The sequence below is a fragment of the Maylandia zebra genome, linkage group LG3, assembly GCF_041146795.1.
Source record: "Maylandia zebra isolate NMK-2024a linkage group LG3, Mzebra_GT3a, whole genome shotgun sequence".
Taxonomy (NCBI): Eukaryota; Metazoa; Chordata; class Actinopteri; order Cichliformes; family Cichlidae; genus Maylandia; species Maylandia zebra.
Genome location: NC_135169.1, coordinates 58,393,595 through 58,407,129, shown reverse-complemented (window position 1 = coordinate 58,407,129; position 13,535 = coordinate 58,393,595). Strand labels below are relative to the sequence as shown.

Here is a 13,535-nt window from a genome sequence, read left to right as displayed (position 1 = left end):
CGGTCATCACTGGGGGTAGACAAGAAGCAGACGTACTTCCAAGAGGGAGCTGCAGTGAGGTCAGAGGTCAGAATCTGAAACAGCTCAGGTTTATATTTTAGAGGTTATAAAAAATCAAAATGTATTATTTAAAGAAACCTTTAAATAATAGTCATAATTATGATTATTATAAGAAATATCAAACATTTAAGTGGATTTTCTGTTACACATATCGTGTTAGCCCTGCAATAAACTGGCAGCCTGTCTTTGTCCTGTATCAGCTGGGATAGGCTTCATCCTCCTGCAACCCTGAATTGGATACATTGTATTCCAATTATGTAATCTGATCATTTACAAACTCAAGGTATCTAATCAAAATGTAAGTGATGCCGCCCTTGACAGACAGGGAGATTTTATTCCTCAAAGACCATCATCCAGTCGAAGTACTAGTTGCCACGTGGTCAGTGTTCTCACAACCATTGATTTTATCTCACAACTTGTTTTCACCAAAGAATTTCAGTAAGTAAATATTCTTCAATCTCTTTTTCCCCCCAGTGTCTGCAGATCAGCATCAGTGTCCACGTGAAGAACCTAGTTATGTTGCCAGTGTCAACCCAACAAAAGGTACTTTACCTTCTTGTATATATTGTGATTCCTTTACTTTTATATTTGTTGTTATAGTTGAGTTAGGCAGGGCTTTTGTGCAGTCCTAAGAAACATACTGCCTAGAGTGTTTTTCACTTTGTGGAAGAGTTTCTTTATTTTTTTTCTGTTAGTGTGTGGAACTGAGGTGCTTCGTCAGGAGCTCCTTCAGTTGTTGGAGGATGGAGAAGAGGACGCAGCCATGACTTGTGAGACGTTGTCTGAGTCAGCTGCTACTCACTGGGCAATCAGAAACATGGTGTCCTTGCTAAAGTGGAAAGAGGCCAGGCCTTGTCTTATAGACAATATGTTAGCTACTCTGGATCCACAGTCACACCGTGTGTGTCAGTGTGGCAAACAAGTAGTTGTGAGGTGTCTGGACTGCCTGCCTCTTCCATTCCTTTGTGCTGACTGTGATATTGCAGTTCACACACGCTTTGTCCTGCACAGCAGAGAGGCAGTAACAGGAGGGTTTTTGCAGCCTTCATCAGAGTTTCACAATCCAATATGTACGGTTTTTAAGTCTTATGCATTTATTGCTATGTACTATGAGTGTGTGCTGTTATTGTATATTTATTGTGTATCATTTAATTTCCAATTCTTTTTATATATATTGTGTGTTTTTAATGTTAGTTCGGCTGTTGCCTGTGCAAAGACCAGACTGTGTGTGACTGCCCAGCAGGTAACGTTGAGGTTTCACCCGGTGCAATTGTGGCTCTTGTAACCATAAATGGTAAGTTGCTCTTTTGTCACACAGTACATACACAATAGATGTGTTTGCAGGTTTTATTGCAAATTGTACATTGCTACATTGTTTTGAATTACCCTCGGCCCGCAGTATATGTGGGCACCTGTCAAAGGTCATTTGGATTTACCAGACCGCTTTGAAAACAACATGGGAAAAAATGAATGTCTTTGTTGAGCCATGACTGGATTTCTCCTTATCCTTCCTAAAGGCCGTTATAACCTTGCACTGCCAGTGGTGAGCTGCACCAGCTGTGGCCTAATGTGGTCCCCCTCAGTTAAGGACTTCCAGGGTGGTGGATATTGGCCTGGCACCTTAAATTTCTGCACCCTGTTTTCAATGGATGTCTTTCAGTCTTTCTATGACATTAAGAAGCTGCAGCAGGGATGTCACTTAAGGCCTTTGTCAAAGTGCTGGATGAACGAACAGCCCATTTTGGAAGGGTGAGTTTCTAAATTTGTCAAGTTTAAGGAAATTGTGCAAATCAATGTTTATGATGACTGTCCGTGAATATTCTGTTGTTTGTCCTCTACTTAAAAGACTGGCCGAATATCAGCTGATGCCTTCAGCAAAAGTTTCTTGGAGTGGAGTGCTGTAAAGTTTGAGGTGGACAGGATGTGCAAGGAGCCATGCTTTAGCTGCCCTGCCTGCACTCCAGACATGCTCGCCGTCTCAGTTGATGGAAACTGCAAGCTTTATCGCTTTCAATCAAATGCAAGGTACGTTATGCATTGTGTACATAAATCAAATATGGATTTGTACAAAAATTGTATTTTGATGTTTCTTTTCAAACAACTGTCACCGTGTTCGTTCAGCACTTCAGAGCAGGGGAACTTTGAAGGTGTCTTCATTGAGAAAGATGAGGAAGTTGCTGAGTTTGTGAAATACATCCAGAGACACACAAATGATGTAAGATACACATATATATCAGTGCTGTCAGCGTTAATCTTGTTAAAATGACGTTAACGCCATAACCATATACTCATACGTGTGTGTGTGTGTGTGGATACATATTTGGATGGGTGGATATTTATTTTGTTTTTCTCTTGGTGTTGTCGTAATACTATTTACTTGACTTTATCTTAATGTGTACTTCATTTTGAGTAGCTCACACTTGGATGTGCGAGGTATACTGCAGCTTGTAGTCTTGGATACGTTTAAGACATTTTGTTATAAGGTTGAATGAATTCAGCAGTCATGTATTGTGACCTCCTTTCTATAGATCAAATGGGGAGGTGCGTTTCAGGATGGGGCCGGTTCTACAGTTGGAGAAGAGGTGGAACAAGTAAACAGTTTCCTGTCTAGGGCGGCCATCACAACGAAGTACATGTCTAAAGCAGGTGTGTGTCTGTGTGTGAGATTCCACTCAGTCTCCTGCTCATTCATTCTTATTTGTATACTAACTGAAATGCAGGGCGAACAGACATGCTGAGCCTCCTGGCTTTGGGCTGGAACAAAAGGAAAGTGGAACAACTGGGCCGCACTTTGAGCCAGAGATATCTAAAGGTCATTTTTTCAAGACCCATTTTAATGTGTGTGGTAATGGGGGAAAACACCAGTACTCTAAAAATGTCCATATGAATGACATTTATTAATGTATTCTTAGATCATAAGGATCTTTAGAGAACAAGTGGAGAGCCTGAATGCGAGCAGAAATGAGCTGGGTGTGGATGACGACACACTGCAGCAATGGGCTGAAGGTGAGTCTCAATATAATGCACTCGTGTATAACAACAGGACCCACCATGGCCTCATTAAAGAACTTAGAGTTAAGATCTTTCTGACAGTGTCAACAAACAATGAAAAATAAGCTTGTAAAAGCAGAATTGATGGCAGAGTTGTTGCGTTTGATCAAATTGGATTGGACCTGGGTTGAAGTGATGTCGTACTAGTTGGTTTTATAAAGCTGAACACCAACATACTTGTTATCTCATGATAATGCAGCACATGAAGGCTCCAGATGTCTTATAATGAATATCATCAAGTCAGTGATTACAGAGTCCACTGTAGTTTGGTGACTGTTACTCATCCTGTGTTCTGATTAATATTCCTCTCACTTAGAAACGGATCAAACTGATGGCAGCCTTGGAGCGTTGCAGGCACGAGTAGAGGAGCTTGTCGTCATCATCAGAGTGCGAACACAAAGTCTTTACAGACAAAATGGTGTCACAGTTTCTTTGAAACGGACCGTTTGATGCTCAGTTTGTACAGCTTGTACAGCTACTTTGTAAACAGAATAAAATCAGATCCAGGTTTGTTTAAGCTGGATGTGATTTGTTCTAGCAAACGAATTGATGAGTGTAGATTAAAATGTAAATATATGCATTATGTGAAGGTGTTCCTTTTTATGATTATTTACAGATAGCAACAAGAGGCGACACAGAATTCACAAGGTCATCTTAGATGAGAAGAAACGCTTGGCGGCTGCTGTTGACGACTACAACAAGGAAACAAGCAACAAAGCAAATCGTATCCAGTGATGCCCTCATGCAGAGCGACGTTTGGCCCTGGCAGAGCACAAGTGAACGTAAGCTCTTGATTTCTAAATATCCTTTTTAAACAAACTCCCAGTATCTGAGCAGCAGTTGAATGTTTTGTTCTTGAATCATAATATGCTGCTATGTTTTCCCATCTGATGTTGTTAAACTGCAGCTGCTGCTGACCTCCGGACAAAGAGAAAGGTCTTTGAGAAGGTGATGGCTGTGAGGCGCCTGAGAGAGGAGGAGATGATCCTTTGCAGGGAGATGCAGCATCACTGGACAGTGTTGCGAATGCGATCTGTGGTGTTGGGGACAATCTCCTCAGACTGTAAGCACATCTTTTATTTATTTATACATTTGGTGATGAATTGATTGAAAATAATAGCAGATGCTAAAGTCTTACTGGATCTTTTACCTATATTTGGGTTGCTAGCTAACACTGCCTTCTCCCTTAAAAAAAAGTTTATTACATGATCCTAACTCCTTGTGTTTATGAGGTGAGTTTTTTTGTCTGTTTGTTTGTTTTACTTATATTTAATAGTTTTGTTGTTTTTACAGCCTCCCTTGTTGGCATGTCGGAGGATGCACAGAAAGGACTCCATAGCCTGGTTTAAAAACAAAGTGAACTGAAAGCTGAAATGCTCAAAGTAAAGGACGTGTACAAGAGAATCCTCAGCCACCAACCACTCCTGGAAATGGACTCGGAGGAGGAGGAGGACGTTCCAGACGATGAGAGTGATTTGAGCACTTCTGATGAAGACTGATTGTGTCATCATTGATGTTATGTTTGCTAGAATAAAAAGTTAAACACATCTGTTTAATGTGATTTTTATAATGTCTGTTTCAGAAATTGCTTATCAACAGACATTTTACATGTTGAGAAGAAAAATGTAATTCCCTTGGTGCAGTTGTTTACCCTGAATCATTCTTTCCCATCTAATTTAATGACTCGTGTACATGTTCAGATACAATAACATAATTGAATTCATGGGATGCTTTCTGGGCTGCTCAAATTACCACAAAATGTAAAAGCACCAGGCAGCACACTCACAAGGACATGTTTTGTTCAGTGTTTTGTTGAAGAAATCAACAAGTACAACTGAGATGTTTGCTGTAGTGGTGTGTTTGTTAAGAAGCATGCCAGCACACTGGTGAACTGACAGTCCCAGAATGCACCCGAGCCAGTGACTCGCCCCAGAACAAATGACATTAATTATCTAGAAAGACAACCGTGATCAAAGACTAAGTAAAAGAGTAGGAAACAAAAGATAAGGAAAGGTACTGTGGGGTAGGAAAGAAAGGCCAGAGCTGTGCAAAATGACCTCCAGCAGGCCACAAATATGCACGTCTGCTCAAACGGTCAGATACTGACTCCATGAAGGTGGTATGAGGGCTCGACGTCCACAGGTGGGGGTTGTGCTTACAGCCCAACACCGTGCAGGATGTTTGGCATTTGCCAGAGAACACCAAGCTTGGCAACTTTGCCACTGGCGCCCTGTGCTCTTCACAGATGAAAGCAAGTTCACACTAAGTACTTGTGACAGAGTCTGGAGACATATTGGAGAACCTTCTGCTGCCTGAAACATCCACCAGCATGATGGTTGGGCAGTGGGTGACTAATGGTGTGGGTGGCATTTCTTTGGGGGACCGCACAGCCCCCCGTGTGCTCGGCAGAGGTAGCCTGACTGCCATTAGGTGCTGAAATTAGATCCTCAGACCCCTTGTGAGACTAAATGCTGGTGCGGGTGGCCCCGGGTTCCTCCTAATGCAAGACAGCGCTAGACCTCGTGGCTGGAGTGTGTCAGCAGTTCCTGCAAGACGAAGGCATTGATGCTGTGGACTGGCCCGCCCATTCCCCAGATCTGAATCCATTTGAGGACATCTGGGACATCATGTCTCGCTCCATCCACCAACTGCACCACAGACTGTCCAGGAGTTGGCAGATGCTTTAGTCCTGGAGTCTGGGAGGAGATCCATCAGGAGACCATCTGCCACTTCATCAGGAGCATGCCCAGGTGTTGTAGTGAGGTCATACAGGCATGTGGAGGCCACACAGACTACAGAGCCTCATTTTGACGTGTTTGAAGGACATTACATCAAACCAGATGAATGATTCTGTATTGCACTGATCAAGGAACCAACCCAATAGGAGCTAAAGGCATCCTCTTCACATTACTTAACATAGTGAGTTTATACTATGTTTAATGTGCATTTTCTTCATCAGTCTAGAACATAACATGTTAGCGCTCCCTGGTTCTTTTTGGAGACAGATCCTGAGACAGCAGGCAGCTTTGGAGAACTCATGCCAGCTGTGGTCATTAAGGAAAACTTTGATTTAATATTGATTTCATGACAACTATCCTCAGGCACATATTCCTGGATATATACAATGACACGAGTAGACACTAACCCCCAGCAGTCTGGTGCTATGACAGCATAACTAAGGGCTGACCTGAACCAGCCCCAACTATAAGCTCTATAAAGAAGTGAAGTCTTATGCCAACTCTTAAAAGTCTTGACCATGTCCACCTCCAAAACTCATAATGGACTTTGGAGGTGGACAGCTATCAAGCTCCTCACAGAGGAGCAGCTTGACAGCTAACAGCTCCCAATTTACTTTAGTCCAAATACATGAATTCAAATTGAGGTGATAACTATTTATCAACAGTATGAATGTCTGTTCCCGTCCAACAAAGTTGTTACTACATACCATGTTGAGCAGGGCTTCCACTTGACTTTAACTTCTTCTTTTTCCTGAAAAACATGATATAAACAAACAATTAATTCAGAAAGACATGCAGGTTGCATACAAAAAGGAGCCTACAAACATTTGTGTACTGTTGAATGGCTCAATATATTATACAGTTAGTTTACAAAACTATAAGAACCACTACAATGCTTGTACTGCCAGCATCGAGTGCATGTCAGCAAAGCAACACTGCTTACATTGTGGCTCACAAGCTCCACTCCTTTTCATCAAAACCAAAATTTTATCTACATTCTGTTTTTTACACTTTAAATCCCAGTTAGGTTAAATATTACCAGTAGCTTTTCAGATAAAACAGTAATAAAGTCCTAATGGTTTCATAAATCTTCATATTTTTTTTCATATAAGCATCGGGGACAAGGCTGTCTTGCAACTGTTGAGGTCACTAGTGTGCGCCCTATTTCTTCCAGGATCACTCTTCATTTGTAGGTTTTAGTGGACTCCTACTACTGTGAAGTGGTTTTCATGGGACAGGGGCTTGTATTCCAAGATCTGGGAGATTGTAGAAATGAGCTGTGATGCCCTTCTTGCCATCTTTCCAGAAATATCAGTGATCTGGAAGCTGTTAGGCTGACTTACAGCAGCAGCACTTTCTGCACCTGCAGAAACTCCAGGACACATTTACTAACAGTGTTTGTTGCTGTGTGTGCTGCAGCTGCAGCTTTGAATTTTTTTGAGAGCTAATATTTTGGCTTTGGTGTCTTGTTATGAAATGTACAAGAGTAAGAGTGTTAGCATGTGTGTCAAAGCTACGTTTGACTGGGAAACTCAAAGCTCAATAACCTGTATCAACAACAATTCACTGCAGCCTGTGTAATATTTGATGCATCATAATTTATTCCAGTCTATCTTGCAAATACATGTTTGCGTTGCAATGTCATGCACAACACACACAACTATTAGAGCCTTAAGATCAAACCTGCGTCATTCTTTTGGTCCACTGCAGTGTAGCAGTCAAACAAGGAGAAGTGAAGTGGCCCCAAATGGCCAGGATAGAGATCAGAGGGTTAATGCGTAAAATGCATAAAAATATTATTGATTACAGGATAATACATTAATGTTAATATCAACAATAAGCTTTTTACTCTGAAGTTACAAGTATAAACAATGCTGTTGCATTTACACTTACATTTTTTACTATAAGTATGGAAACAAGTGAACAGCATTTTATAATAAGTTTAACTGGAATTCTGTACACTGAAAAACAAACAACAGATAAAAAACACAAACAAACAGCCAGTGCCTTCATCTGTCCATTAAATGTCAAACATCGCTTTGACCTGTAGTCTCTGCTCGTCAGCACATGCTTTTAAAAAGAGCTCCATGTCCTCTGCAAACTGAAAAACAAAGAGGAAGAAGTCCCTCTACACAAAAACACTGTGGATGACAGGCCAGGCAAACATCTATTGACCTGTTTGAATGCCTCCTCATCATGTGAGCCTTGAAGTTTTTTTGTAAGAAGACTAAGACCACAGTGAGGACGTTTCATTTTCATGGACTTTCCACAAGCCCCAGTTTCATTTAGCACAGAGGGTGGAGCACATGAATGTTCTACCCAAGATTCAGGAAATGGTTTAGATGCTGGAGACGAGACATGGAGAGGGAGACGAGGCTCCACAGAGAGTTCAGTGGGGAGCAGTCCTGAATGCTGACATGACAATAATTGCCTTGCCATATCCCCACGCTGTATGACTGTCATGTTACAGAAGGGCAGTGAAAGTGCACCGGCACATCATTTTGTCTGTAAGAGAGAAAAAAAGAAAAAACATGTAATTTAAATGTAGTTGTATAGAATGCAGTCAGTTTATCTAACAATCAGATTGTACATATTAACAAAAATATCCAAGCCGTCCTCAATAATGAAAGCAAAATGGTGTGGATCACAAGAGCTGTCAGGAAATGTGGTGAACAGGAAAAATATTTAATGAAAACACTTTTTTCTCTCGCTGATGAATGAACTGAACTGTACAATGTGAAAAATAACTTTTAAGTCAACAAAGACCTGCAGAGGTGCTGAAAAGAAGTGCATATTTATGACTTTAACTATGAGGTATATTTAATACCAACATACCTTTGAAAGGCAAAGCATTTTGAATGTGTCCATTTATATGCTGCTCAATCTTTGCCCTGACAGCAGGGCTGAGAGTGGGGCACAGAGGGCAGTGAAACAGCCAACACGTGGTGCATTCCTGCAACTCTGGCCTGGAGGCAGAACTCCAAATTGATATTTGCATCTAAAACAGAGAGAAAAACAGATAAACACCATATACACATTTAAGTTCAGGTTTTAGCAGAAATAACACGTTACAGTTAGCATGTAAGAGATTTGGGAGAAAATTCTTTACAAAAACATAATTTACAAGAAACTTTTATTTGTGACATACGTATCTATTGACATATAAAAGACAATTGAACAAAGGCTAACTAACATCTTGGCAATAAAACAGAATAAATAGAGAATATTAGTATTTATACATATATAAAACTCTCTGTGACGACCTTTACAATGTTTTTGCAGGTGGAATGAGAGACATGAATAAAGTGCAATATGCAGTAAATGGAACAATGTGCATTGATGTTACAGATCGTGAAAAGTAGTGAAGTGAATTTGTTCATAACAAGCAAAAATCAAATACGTTTGAAACTGACCACTAAATGCTAACCAGAGGTGTCAAAAGTGCACATTCTTACTAAAGTTTAGATGCCTCGGGGGTCTGACCGTTGTTGTAGCGCTAACAAAGTGCCAACGTAATCAGTGTAAGCAAACTAGATGATTCCTACAATTATATAATTATTAACGGCAAATTTAGACAATTTAACAACCTTTACGATCCACTTGCAAGGTTTCCACAGTCGATGGCTGTATCCCAATTCAGGGTCTGCAGCCTTAAAGTTCGCAGCCTCAACGGTCCATGAACTCTGAACATCTGAACTCTGAAGCATGAACTCTGTGTCAAAGATTCAAGTTGCAGTTATTTATATTTCCTATCACCTTAAATCTTCACTCAAAGACAATATCTGTGACAGTGTGTATATAGATGTATCATATATAAGAGAGAAATATTGTTATTTTAATATGTTGGCATTACTAAATGTGGCTCAGTGCTTACATATATGTGTAAAAAGCAAATGTACGAGCTGTGATAACTGTGTCTGATAGAATGAAGAGTAGACTGATATATGAAATATTCCTTTATTGGGTGAGAAAATCAGACCATGTCATAACTGCTTTAAGTCATACAGAATAGACATCAGAGCCTTAAACAGGCTGACTTCTGCTAAATGGGTCAAACTGGGCAGAAAGTCTACAAACACATAACATCCTTATAGAAAATGATGTAACACTATAGATCAACTTAGCTCAGAATATATAAAGAAAATAAACAATTACAGCAATATGATGCAACAAACACAGCAGTGCTACTGATCCAAAATACTCAAAGCTTCATAGAACTGAAACAAACATTTATTTTTAGCTCCATTCTGCTGCTGATACAGACTTTAGGTTTCTGAACATTAAACTTGTTGCTGCCTTTCATAGTGTGTAACTTGAAGGCCCTGAGTACTTTCTCCCACACTGAAAACACTGGAATGATAACATTATTTGAACATTACCTAATAAGACTGATTCAGGACAGACAGTTATGTTAAACTTTCCTAGCAGTCCTTCACAAACAGGGAACAGTCTGTCTATTCTCTCCATCTGTCAGCTGCTGCTGGCTCTTCCTCCTCCTCTTCCTCACACACTGCTGAGTTTGTCCTGGTGGATCATCAGGGCTGCAAAGCCTCACAGATGATGTGCAGCAGTGGGTCCCTCAGTCTGTCCTCACTCTGGACACTTGCAGTCGTCACACATGGAAATCAAATGTGTGATAAGCTGCAGGATTCAAACACAAGTGTGACTTATAAACACATGTTCATACTTTTATTCCACAATCAGAGAGAAAGAAACAGAGAGAGAGTGCAGGACCATAGCTGGACTCGCCATCGGGCATACCGGGCATTTGCCCGGTGGGCCGCTGGCGATTTTTTGCTTTTATGGGCCGATCGATTTTTTTTGGAAGGGTGTAAATAATGAAAGGTGTTGGATTGGCCAATTGGTCATGATCGACTCTGGGCTGGACCAATTACAGCCGAGGAGGTCGGATGCACCCTCCCCCTTGTTTAGCAATCTTATAGATGAACTAAAGAAAATGGAGAACAAAAAAAGGAAAGGAGGTGCAGAAAAAATTAGGGCCAAAAAGAAACAAGCCCTTCAGGCAGACGCTGCCAAATGTGCAAAAATAACTGAATTGTTTGGCGGTAGCTGTGGCATAGCTTCCACAGATTTAGCAACATCAGCAAGTGGTGGAGGCCAGCAGGTGGATAAGGGAAAGGGGAGGCAAGAGGAGGAGAGACCCGAGGCCGCCACCGGTCATAGTGGCAGAGGAACTGAACTTCAGGTAAGAAGTTATGACCTGCTGTCTATCTGTGTCAGATATAAACCAAGTTTAGTTGTAGTTTGTTTTCGTTGTGCTGACTTTTTACAGTCGCTTAGAATAACTGGTACTAGCTAGCATGACGGAGTTTATATACTGCTGGGCGGGTGCTATGAAGTTACTGATAGTAAATTTTATTTTATGCTTAAGGTTAGTTTCTCAAACTCCTCAAAATCTTAACAAATTGTGCCAATCCTTACATGTTGCACCAGGCTGATTTATCATCAAAAGTGGAGAAGTCTGTGACAGAGGAGACAGAAGAGCAGCAGAGAGAGATGGAGCAAGAGAGAGAAATAAAAGAGCAGGAGATGGAGATGGAGAGATGACTTTATGTCATCCATGAGGGATGCATTTGACATATGTTTCACATATTATAGCCCAACAAGTTACTTATAGCAATTTAAATACCAGCAATCACTTTTTGGCAGACAATCACTTTTTGGCACAACACCGGCTATTTTTTGTGTTTCTTTTTATCGCTCTGTAGCTGAGTTCAATTGAAAGCCTGCATGCGCTAGTACCTCTTGCCACAAGTTCCCAGAATCCTTTGCGGTTTTTACCCCTGAATGACGTCACATTTTTGGTGGGCCGGTCTCTAGTCAAAATGCCCGGGCCGATTTTTTGTCCCAGTTCAGCCCTGTGCAGGACAGACAGACAGGTGACAGTCTCAGGTGTACACACTGCTACACAACAGCACCAGAGAAGGAGGATTTAGTGTTTGTGTTATTACGAGTGCTAAACAAGAAGAGTTCCAGATGGTGCAGTGGACACATGTGTGACTGCTGTGATTAAAGCATCTTTCTTTCAGCTTAACGAGTGAACCGTCAGCTCGTTCAAACACACGTTAAAGTCCGTTTGGCTCGACACCACCGAACAGAGGCAGCAATATAACATAGCTAACATTAACAGTGCAGTGAATCCTGCTTGTGCCGTGATATTCAGGACTGCAAACCGAGCAGCATCACTGACTTTCAGCTTGTTGTGTTTGTGGATAAATGACTGACTTTAATTATCCACAAAATCATCACATTCTCTGTAGGATTAAGGTCGACTATTGAACAGCGTATATTTTAAAGTAGAGGCTTTAAAACCAAGTAAACGCTGAAAGTACAAACATCACTAATGTCACATAACTTTGCCGACATGTGGCCAACAGGAATGTTTTAATGTTTTTCATTATTAAACATCTGCACATAAATAAGTGACATAATATTCAGTACTTACTTCTGAAAGTTTACTCTTCAGCCGCCCCTCTTCCGCCGTTTTCTTTCGGCAACATTATCCACACCCACCGCCGCGCCGTTCTCTCAGAACTGAAGAAACTTCTTGGATAAAACGTCTTCAAGAAATTTAAAGCAGTTCAGACGCTTTTCTTTCCCAGCTCCTCAGACTGTCCACCCTGTTAGCTTCGTTAAGCAGCCATGAAGAGTAGAAGGCCAAGTATGAGTTTCAAACAATAAACACATTTATTTTTAAACCCTGCAAATAAACAACATTAACATCAAAAGTTTTACATTTCCTAAATGTATCCCACAATCTGAATATAACACCCACTTCCCCACGTTTGATCCGCTGTGTTAAATATGATTAAGAACAGAATGCAATCATTTGCAAATCCTATAAACCAGTATTTTAAACAAAGTGAGAAAATGAAACATTTAAAGAAAAATATTAGCCCATTTTGAATTTGATGGCAGCATCCTCTCTCCAAAAACTAAAGGCTTTACGATGTTTAGTGCTGGACCATGTTGGTTAATGTGTAAACTCAACAGTTTCCATTTTGATTAACCTGACCAACATCTAACATAGAACACCTTTGAAGTGGACCTCGCAGCCTGTGGATAACTTCAAACACGTCGAGGTCTTCAGAGGCTGAACTTTGACCCAGCATCACAAGGAGCGCCATAAACACTTGTTACGCTTATTAGAAGGAACCCAGCCTTTAGACATCCCCACAATGACATCGTGACCAAGGGTCTGTTGCATGATTTTTAACATGGCTACAATGTGTCGTCTGCTGCGTCATCGTTTAATACAACAACGTACTGAAAGAGAGCATTCAGCATCTGACTGAGCTGGACTAACCTTCCCTTTCAAAAGTGAAAACTGCAACATAAAACTGGAATACAACCAACTTCTAATGAAATGTAACATTTTATAACATGAACACAGATTCCAGGTGAGCTGTGTCCTCCAGGACTGGATTTACCAGAACAGGTATGAGGACGGTGCCTGACGGGCATGTACGAGCTGGAGTGGATCCCAGCTAACACAGGGTGAGGAGACAGACCACCGTTCACGCTCACACTTATTCACCAGTTAACCTAACCCCACTACCTGAATGTCTGTGAACTGTGGGAGGAAGCCAGAGTCCCCTGAGAGGACCCACACAAACACGGGGAGAACATCCAACCTCCACAGAGACTCTCTCTGCACTAAAAGCA

At 41.1% G+C, this 13,535-nt stretch overlaps 1 protein-coding gene and 1 long non-coding RNA gene across 3 annotated transcripts in view; both read right to left on the bottom strand.

Annotated features, from left to right (window-relative positions):
- LOC143416853 (ribonuclease inhibitor-like) overlaps positions 1-13,535 on the bottom strand; it is a 264,095-nt gene that overhangs the window by 79,514 nt on the left and 171,046 nt on the right. The window lies entirely within an intron of this gene.
- On the bottom strand, positions 10,064-12,973 carry LOC143417129 (uncharacterized). 2 transcript variants are annotated; one of them, XR_013097347.1, is made up of 3 exons: positions 12,316-12,973; positions 11,613-11,728; positions 10,064-10,490 (listed from the first exon to the last, which is right to left on the bottom strand). It is a non-coding gene; the product is annotated as an uncharacterized LOC143417129 (long non-coding RNA). The 2 variants fall into 2 exon arrangements; XR_013097348.1 differs by lacking the exon at positions 12,316-12,973 and having other exon boundaries at positions 11,613-12,028.